At 50.0% G+C, this 10,252-nt stretch overlaps 1 long non-coding RNA gene across 1 annotated transcript in view; it reads left to right on the top strand.

Moving 5' to 3' along the window:
* Positions 1-10,252, top strand: part of LOC125614283 — a 126,036-nt gene extending 115,784 nt beyond the window's left edge. Inside the window, exon 6 of the long non-coding RNA XR_007344888.1 lies at positions 10,191-10,252. This is a non-coding gene — a long non-coding RNA (uncharacterized LOC125614283). The remainder of the gene's footprint in view (positions 1-10,190) is intronic.

Consider the following 10,252-nt stretch of genomic DNA (forward strand, 5'->3'; position numbering starts at 1 on the left):
CGGCTCTGTCTTCTTACCACCACCACCACTAACACCCACCGCCACCCCAGCCGCAGCAGCTACTGAGGACGTCTACTGGACATTGACATCCCACTTCTTGGGCCTGGACCACAGTGAAGCCTGGGAGGGCCACCAACCAGGGTTGAACAAACAGGACAGGACAGGCTCCCCAACCACAGTGGCCTGGAGGAAGTGGGGGAAGGATGTGGGGCAGGGTTGGAGGGAAGTTGGGTCCCTTGTATGAGAGGTCTCAGGCATGGCCCGATCACGTGGCAGTTGCTGGTCTGTTGGGGCGGTAAGCGGGGGAAGGATGATGTGTGATGGGTCAGGGGGTGACAGGGGATGAGCAGAGGAGGACCCTAGCCACTGGTGCCCTGGAGGGTCTCCCTTCCTAAGCCAGTGTAGTGGCACCCCCTTTTTCCACAGAAAACTCCTAACTGGGCTTCTTCAGAAATCTTCACCATGGCTGATCTTAGGACTGTCAGCAAAAGAGTCTCTACAAAAGAGTTCATTGTAGATAAACTTCCTATTTTCATGTTGCCCTATGTTACTTGGCTACTGGCTGAGAAGAAATCAGCACTCTAGGTGCTGGACACCCTCTTACTAATTTTTCACAAACGTACCCAGTAGTTTGTAGAAATGTTCAAACAAGGCCTCTGGCCTTCAGCTGGGGCTTCACAGAGGTGTCTACATTTCTAAAATAAGAGAAGTTACCAATTGGGCTCCATGGTAACAGCTGGCAGGGAGAGGAAAGAAAGGGGAGAAGAAGCTCTTCCCTTCTCAGGTGTTGTCCTTGAAGGGTTGACTTGCTCAAAACAGTGAAAGAAAAAGCTGCTTTTATGAGAACTTCTGCAGACTGTAAACTTCTGAGCCCCTCCCCTTACATGCTGGGTATAAAATTCTGAAACTACCTGAACCGGATTCAGGGGATTGATTGATTATGGTAAAAGCTGTGTCCTCTGAACCTGGCTGCAGCCAAATAAAACTGCTTCCTGGTATCTTCAGTGCCTTGCCTCATCTGTCCTTACAACATTTTTGGTGACCCAGATGGGACGTGAGACATAGGGATTGCTGTTCTGCCGTTCTTGTCTCAGGGGACCAGCTTCCCCAGGGCAGTGGGAGACAGTATTTCCCTTTAGCATGCACAGGCAAATCTTGGCCTGAAGGAGAGGCCACTCAACTGGCACCCTGGAGCTGCCACCCTGGAGCACAATGGAACCCACACAGGAGCAGGAACCAGAATTAGGGTTTGGAGCACTACCCAACTGAACAAGTAGGACCCAGGTCCATTTGTTTTTGCAGCCCACCTGAATTCCCCTTAGAGGCCTAAGCAGGTGGAAGAGAGGCTTAATCAACCTCTGTTGGGTCCTGAGTACCCTCCAAAGTGGTTGGAGCTGAAATGGACCTGGGGTGTCGCTGGAGTAGTCTCTGTTTGGGGTTAGCGAGCAGAGGGGAAACCGTGACTCCCTTTTTGTTTGATTTGGAATTGTTGGAATTTGGATGGTATAGAAATTTTGTTCTGGCATTGTCTGTGTGAAAATGTATGAATGAGACAGACAAAGGGAAGGGTTCCGACCCAACCCGAAGGCCGAAGCAAGTGTGGAGTCCTGATCTGTGGTTCTGTGGCACCTCATACAGTCTATGGCAGAATTTCACCAACCAATGTCTAGGTGAAAGCTCCAGGTCGGGGGTTGATACTGACCTGCAAGGCTAAGAGGGCCCTAAGTCCCCAAGGGAGAATGGCTGGAGACAGACTAAGTGAGTCTTGTCCTAAATGGGCGACACCCATGCAGGGTGGAACATGGGAGGCATACAAAGGAAACTGAGCCTTCTGAAGTACGTGTTAGAAACCTTTAGGAAGGTTAAAATGGTAACTGTGGGGCAAAACTCACCCCACAAAGGTTGCACACACTCTATGAATTAGAATGGCCCACCCAAGAGAGTCATTGCTGAGGTTCTTTTGATTGTTGTTGGAACCTCTGACCCAATTCTCTTATACTGATTGCTGGCAAGAGATAGTACAGAGGGCTGGGGGTGTGGCTCAAGCGGTAGCGTGCTCGCCTGGCATGCGTGCGGCCCGGGTTCGATCCTCAGCACCACATACAAAGATGTTGTGTCCGCCGAAAAACTAAAAAATAAAAAAAATTTTAAAAAAAGATGCCCTCATAGGAAGTCTAAGAGGAAAACAAAACAAAACAAACAAACAAACCTGTGCCCAAGAGTTATAAGGAATCGGAGCCAGCCCTAAACCAGAGCGCATCTGTAGACAGAGACCAGCAAAGCCTCCTGCTGCTCCAGCATCTCCCTTCTCTCACCCTTGATAGCCCTGAACTTTTCTCTCAGCCCCACCCACATCTGCCTAAGGCCCCTTTGCCCTATGAAACTGGCAGTAATGATCAAAAGAGATGTGCCCAAGTAACTCAGAGCTGAGTGTCCAGGCCACTGTGGCTCCCACCCCTCTCCTTGCCCAGAGGCACCTGGGGGAGGAGGGGTACCTACAAGCACAGCAGCCGAAATGTAAGTTTATCAGTGAGGAGATGCACAGGTGCAAGCAATAGGTGCAGCCTTTGTGGGACAGGCTCAGAGTGACATTTCCCCAAAATTGCAAAAACTAGAGGGCTTTACTGAGAAGTATGCCAGTGAGCTGATTAAGGTAGCCACCAGTTTTCATCAATCGAGACCCAGAAACTCAAAGACAGGTAGACCAAAAAGATAAAGAGGAGGATGGATCTCCTTACAGCTGCGCTCACCAGAAACCTAGAGGTCACTCAAAGGGGGGGGGGGTCTCACTAAAAAAAAAGCCAATGGTCCAAATGTTTATTTTAAAAAAAAGTGGCTAGATAAAAAGGGAACCCACCAGTGGCCCCGGCGGGCAAGGACCCATTACCATGCTCAAAAGCTAAGCCTTGAACAGAGTAGAATCAAATGTGTTCCTCCAGCCTCTGGCCCTAGCCCCTCCTTTGGGTTTCTTCCCACTTGCTTGGAAGTTGATGAGGGAGGAAAATGGCAGGGGTCCGATAGATGCACACAGCTGTATCTGATGTACAGGACCCAGGCCTCAGGAGGGCTCAGCTGCTGCAGGCCCAAGAATACACTGGGAATAAGTTAATGTTAACAGCCAATAGTGGGCCATAGGACACACACTCCAAAAGGACATGCCACCCTGGCTCCAAGCTACATGCTGTGAGCCACCAGCAGAAAGGGCCACGGAGTCCCATGCACCCAGACATAGCGAACAAAAACACAAGCGGGGCAACTACTATATACAATTAGAGCAGGCTCCCACCGGGAGGAGGAAACCACGCAGACAAAGAGCAACTCCTAGGTGGGCACAACGTGGCTGCCTTACCAGGACGTGCACGGGACCACACTACTGCCCTCCAACCTCAGCAAACAGCCCAAACATAGGTGCATTTTATACAAATGATGTCCCAGGTCATCAGTCTCTGCTAAGATTTACATTAGATTTAAGAGTTGGAAAATCCCACTAGCCAAGATCCTGCACTGGGAGATAACCAAAAAAAAAAAAAAAAAAAAAATCCTGCATCTTAAAGCGCCAGAGGCTCTATGTATGCTTCCCTTCCCTAAATGACAGTTCCTCCAAGGGGGTTGGGTACACCATCCTTGGGACAGCACTGGACTCTGACTTAAAAGCCCACATCTATCAAGAAAAAAGTCAAATACCTTGGTTACCATCTGACTCAGCAACAGAACAGACAACAGCAATGGGACCTCAAAAGAAACAGGAGATCTGCTCAATTCTAGTCCCTTCAACCTGCCATCAGACTAGAGAATTCTTGGGGGCTGCTGGATTCAGCCATATACGAATCCCCAACTTTCAGTTATGACAAAACCCCTCTATGAACCCACAATGGGGGGAGAATGGGATCCTCTAATATGAGGGCCAAAAAAGCAAAAGGCCTTTGAGGACATGAAACAAGCACTCCCAGCGCATCTAGACTAGGGGTCCCTGACCTCACAAAGCTTTTCTTTCTGTATATCCATGAACAGTCTGGAGTGGCTGTAGGAGTCTTGACTCAGGTGCTGGGGACATGGACATCTATCCAAACAGCTGGATTCTGTAGCCCAAGGCTGGCCACCTTGTTTACGGGCCCTTGAAACCACAGATCCTCTGGTGTTTGAAGCTGATAAACTGGCTATGGGACAAAAATTGGTTTTCAGGGTTCCTCCTTCAATTTTGACATTGTTAGAGTACAATGGACAATACTGGTTGACTTATGAGAATGGTCAATACCAGGACATATTATGTGAAAACACACATATCCATATTGAAGTCATCCAGACTGTAAACCCAGCAACTTTGCTGCCCATTGGACCTGATTACAACTATATTGAAGCCATTGATGAAGTGTTCTCTAGCAGATCAGACCTGACAGATCTGCCCCTCAGGGACCCTGATGTGGACTACTTCACAGATGAAAGCAGTATTATAAAAGATGGGGTATGTTTTTCTGGATATGTTAGTGGTCATCCTGGACTCCCCTGTTGAGGAAGAACCTCTGCCTCAGGGAACTTCAGCACAAAAAGCAAAACTTATTGCTTTGACTTGAGTACTTCAGTTGACAGCAGGAGTCTGTGAATATTTACATAGACTCAAAATATGCGTTCACTACCCTTCATGTTCATGGGTCCTTATGTAAGGAAAAGGGGCTAATTAGCTCAGGAGAAGAAAAAAAAAAACACATAATGTATGGGCAAGAAATTCTTAAACTTTGAACCCAGTGTGGGCTCCCAGAAAGGTTGTGATTATACATTGCCAAGGTTATCAAAAGGGAAACACTGTGGTTGCTCAGGGCAACTGGAGAGCTGACAGAGAGGCCAGGTTAGCTACCTGCAAGAAATGGGGAAAAAATCCAGTCCCAGGTTAAATGTTGCCCTTCTGCCTGACCGACCTTCTAACAGAATGGGAGCCATATTCCTAACATGAAAGTAAATGGTTTAAGACTGAAAGAGAAAATTTTCTCCCAGGTGGATGGTGGAGATTTCTGAGGACCAGCATAGCCATCCCGGAGATTCTAGCCCCAGCCTTTATCAGACAGTTCCACAGGAGTACACAAGTTGGACATACAGCACTTGAGACAGTTCTGAGTCAAAATTCTATGTCCCCCAGGCTCACAAGCATCTGTAAACAATGTGAGGTTTGTGCTCACAACAATCTTTGTCAGGGGCCAAAGCTTTCACCAGAAATCCAAACTATAAGAGGAGTACCTTTTGAAGATTTGGAAGTAGACTTCACCAAACTACCAGCTCACAGGGCTATAAATAACTTTTGGTTTTTGTGTGCTTATACTCTGACTGGGTGGAAGCCAAAAGGCTGAAAAGGCTAGGAAGGTAACCAGGATGCTTCTCCAGGAAGTTATTCCCAGATTTGGTATCCCAATAACTATTGGCCAGCTTTGGGCAGAGGTGATTACTGGCCAAGAGTTTAAACATCAGATGGAAGTTGTATACTGCCTATAGGCTGCAGAGTTCTGGTAACGTTGAAGGGATGAACAGGATTTTAAGTGTCAGTTGGGTAAGCTGTGTCAGGAGACACACATTGTGATGAACTTCTCCCTATTACACTGTTGAGGATTAGATCCACTGCCATTAGGAGGACTGGATTCTCTCCTTATAAGATAATGTACGTGAGGCCCCCCTCTTATTAGAGGACCATTGGAAGACTTAAGAGAGATAGGAGAATTAGCCCTGAGATGACAGCTTTAGGCCTTAGGGAAAACTTTACAGGTTCTCAACCAATGGGTTAGAGAAAGATTGCCAGTAAGTTTGACCACAGATGCACACTCCTTCAAGCCTGGAGATTGAGTCTGGGTCAAAGAATGGAATATTCAACTCCTAAACTTCTTTGGAAGGGCCCTTTCACTGTTATTTTATCCACCCAAACTGCAGTAAGGTTGTAGAGATAGGTCCCGGGATTCATTACATCACACTGAAGCCTGCAGCTGCGGAGTGCACTCCAGATGCTGCTACGCCCTTGAAGCTAACCATCTGGGAAAAAAAAGGAGCACCAGAGAAGCTTGAGGATCAGAAAGACAACAGCTCTACTCCAGTCACTCAGGAAGCTGACTGGTCTACTCACAGCCAAAGCGTGAGGAGACTTCGGCCCTGTTTCAGTCACATGGAAGGGACTGGCTGATCAATGCATGGTGAAAGATAAACTTCCCCCAGGACTAATGAACTCTTTCAACCTCTAAGATTTTATACTGTAATGCATTGCCACCCCTTGCTTCTAGATACACACATAGTTCTCTAATTGGTTTTTGCAATTGGTTTAATAACAGTAACTACTACTGACTGGACTCTGGGTAACAAAACTGCATTTATACTTTTTTTTTAAATCTTGCTTATGTAAATTTCTAGGATTTGTTGGATATTATTTGGCTTAATTTATAAGTTAATTTATGCTGTTTAACCTATGCTAACCAAAATGATACTCTATTATTTGGTTTGGTTTCTTTTGATAACCTTAAGGGGTTCTGCACTACTCCTATTCCAACCATGGAGATTATGTGAACCATGTGTCAAGACAATCCATTATAACCAAGAAGTGGTAAAACATATATTTAGGACCTGTCCTGCCAGAAGAATGCTATAATGGATGACTCTTTGGAAAACAAATAGAGGTCCATTGGGAAGGAATTTGATTTAGGAGGTCACCAATGTTGGGGTAAAGGTAATTAGCCACACCAGAGGATTATTGCCACTTATGGTACGTACCACTACCTGGGCACAGAATGGCAGTTGAAGCGATAGAATCCTATTGATATGCTAAACACAATTACTCACATGCTGTACTGGCCAAGAGTTTAAATATCAGATGGAAAAAATTTTTATTAATCAGACTGCCACAGCCTTTGACCTCCTAACCACAACACACCCAGATGCAACTGCCTAACTATCAAAACTGCTTAACATTAGATTACTGACTGGCTGAGAAAAAAGAAATATGTGGAGAGTTCAACAGCTCAGATTGTTGCATCCAAATAAGTGACCAATAGACAAACAGTTAAGGATATAGCCAACAACATAAGAAAACTAGCATATATGATAGTTCATACTCAGAAAAACATTAAAGATTGGGTCCCAAACACACTTTTGGGAGATGTTTTTCAGTTCTTGGTAGTGTTAAAACTTAATTGGTATGTATACTGGGTATAGTGCTATTAACCTGTTTATTACTCCCATGTTTGGCTCCACTGTGCATTAAAATTATTGGGTCCACTATACAAGCCACTATTTTGGCCGCTCAGAGCAAGCCAGAAGCCCTCTTCTCCCGACCCTTCACATCCAGGTCTTACAACCTGAGGTATGCAAGGGAGAAAAACCAGAGGAATCCCCCACCCCAGATGCCCAAGCCAGTGTGCCTACCAGCACGCCTCTGTGCCTTCACCTCCAGGCCTGGCACCAGTTGCATGGGGGAGTCCTCAGGGAAAGGATGGGCTCCTGGACTCTGGGCACCTGGTTGTGACCAAGGCCTCCGCCTGCCCTCAGATTTACCATTGTAGCTGGGACAGTGGCAGGGAGCACTCCTTGGTCACTTTCACCTCAGGAACAAGGATGGGAACAGGCACCCAGAGGAGTCACTGTGTGCTAAAACTTTGTTGCCTGGGGCCCATTTCCACACCGAGGGCTTGGACTCTGCAATCCCAATCTAAAATCCAACAAACCCATGTCCTCTAAAAGGGCATACAGGTACAACTCCAGAGACAGACACACACTCACACAAGCACACATACTTCCCTGACGGCTTATTCTCAGTAGGTTGCTCCCCAATTCACACCAGGCCAACCACTTGGATGCCTAGAGGGATCCTGTTTGAACGCCCTGAATGCTGAGCTGGAGAGCCAAGACAGAAGCCAACACCTCTGTGTTCTTGCCAGCACCACTAACCCCGCCACCCCAGCCACAGCAGCTGCCAAGAATATCTAATAGACTTGGACACCACTCCCTGCGCCTGGACCACATTAAAGCTCACAGTAAAAACAAGGGATGAACTGGTGGATAAGATGGGCCCCGAAAAACAGTAACCAGGAGGAAATATAGTGCAAAAAGAAGGAAGACAGCATATATACCACAAGCTACTTACAACGCCTGTTTATGCACTGGGAACCACCAACCAGGGCTCCTGGAAATTCCCCACCAACAAAAATATATCACACACTTCCCCAATCCACCACCCACCCCCCCACACACAGACACACACACACACTCAGACCCCAGCTGACTTTCTGGAATCCCCTCCGGTGGAGAGACACAAGCCTCTGATCCACTCAGCCACCAGGCCCCAAGGATGTAGGGGGTGGGAGGGGGCTTAGGGGGGTGGGGTGGCCCGCGATGGCCTGGAGGTTGGGTGGCGGTTGGTGGTCTCAGGGTTTGCGGTTTGCGCCCTGGGGAAGGCGGTGGCAGGGCCGAGGCTGAGGACCTGAGCCCCCCACACCCGCCCTCCCGCCTGAAAAGACACGCCCCCTCCCGAAGCCAGAAAGGGCTGCCCGGCCCCCAGGCCGGCACCCCTGGCATTCGTGGGACCCCCTCGGGAGAGGAGCAACCCGGATCCCTCACACAGGGAGCCGCCCCAGGACTCCTGATCCTGGGACTCCCGAGCGAGCGGCACCCGCCAGCCACAATGGCTGACCGCCTCCCTGGGCTGCCTCCCCTGGCGCTTGCGCAGTCCCCGGCGGCCACGGGGCTCCTTCCTCCTGGCTTCTGCCTGGCCTCCAGAGCTGGAGGGACCTCCCAGGGAGGCCTTCCAAGCCCCTGCCCTGAGCCCAGTGTTCGCTCCCCTTGGTAGCCGGGGTGCCCGAGCGCCCCTTCCCCACCCGCCGGTTAACCAAGATGGCACCCGCCATACTGGCGGGAAGGCAAACGAGTGCCTCTTGATGGCAGTGTTGCTCCACGAATGCCAACTGCCCTCGCTGCGGTCTGCTCCCTCCGCCCTTTGCTGAGTAAAAAACGCCAACCTGCTTCTGAGGGGAGGACAACATGGACTCTTAACATGGCGGCAGCGGCTCTGCCATCTTGTCCGCCCTGGGGAAGCCAGATTTCCCGGGTCGGGTCTCCATCCCACATCCTGGGCTCCTGGGCTCCTGGGCTCCTGGGCTCTGACCCACAAGGCAGGGACCCGAGGGGATGGCCTCTGCCACGGCCTGTGGGAAAAGAAGGGAATGGATTCTCCCCCACCCCCGCCCCGCCCCCACACCCCAGCCAGTAGCCCTGACCCGCTGCAGTGGCCACACCTTCTGGCCTGGCACGCACTGCTTGGGAGAGTCCTCCAGGAAAGGCTGGGCTGAGGGCACTGCCGCCCCCCCGCCCGTTGCTGCCAAGGCCAATGCCTGCCCTGGGTGGCTGGGGAGTTGGGGCTTGGAAGCATTGTGAATGGCACACTGGCAGGGCACACTCGGGGCCCTGTTCCAGCGTGGGCTCAAGGACAGACACAGACAACCACAGGAGTCAAGTCTGGGCTGACACGGTGGTACCCGGACCCATTTGCTCACACAGGCCCCCCACCCACCCAACCCCCAAACCCTGCCAGGGGTAGGTCCCTTGGGAGGATATCCAGATGCACTTTGAAGGCAGACACAGACACAGACACAGACACACACACAGTTCTCCTTGCCAAGTGGACTGGTCTCAGTGGGCGACCTTCGCCAACTCCCACCAGGTATGCCTGGCTGGAAACCTAAAGGCCTCCCTCCTGTTTGGACACCCTGAACCGGGGGGTGGACAGCAGAATCCCACTTTGTGACTTTTTACCACCACCACCACCACCACCCGCCATGGGCAGCTGTTGCTCCCACATCAAGTGCTACTGCCTGGAGCACTGTATCACTGGGAGTCCCCCCAACGGGTGCTGAACACATAGGACCCAACCTCTCTGCCCAGAGAGTAGCCTGGAGGAAGTATCCTGTGGAGAGTAGAAGCACATTATATACAGGCACCTGCCTGCCGAGCCTATTCCTGAGCTCAGACCCCCCAACATCTCTCCCAGATCCAGGCCTCTCTATCTATGTATAGTCCTTCTCTCTCTCCCCTCCCTCTCTCTCTGTTTCAGTTTCTCTCTCTCTCTCTCCCCCCTACCTCTACCCTCTGCTCCCTCTCATTTCTCCATACCTTTCTCTATGATACTTCTCTCCGGAGATTCTCCTGATCTTTCCGGATTTCTTCCCTTCCAGGGACCAGACCAGGACCCCTTCACCTCTAAGCAGGACACAGGCACGGAAGGATCAGAGAGGCA

The sequence above is a fragment of the Marmota marmota genome, unplaced genomic scaffold (genome assembly GCF_001458135.2).
Source record: "Marmota marmota marmota unplaced genomic scaffold, marMar, whole genome shotgun sequence".
NCBI lineage: Eukaryota > Metazoa > Chordata > Mammalia > Rodentia > Sciuridae > Marmota > Marmota marmota.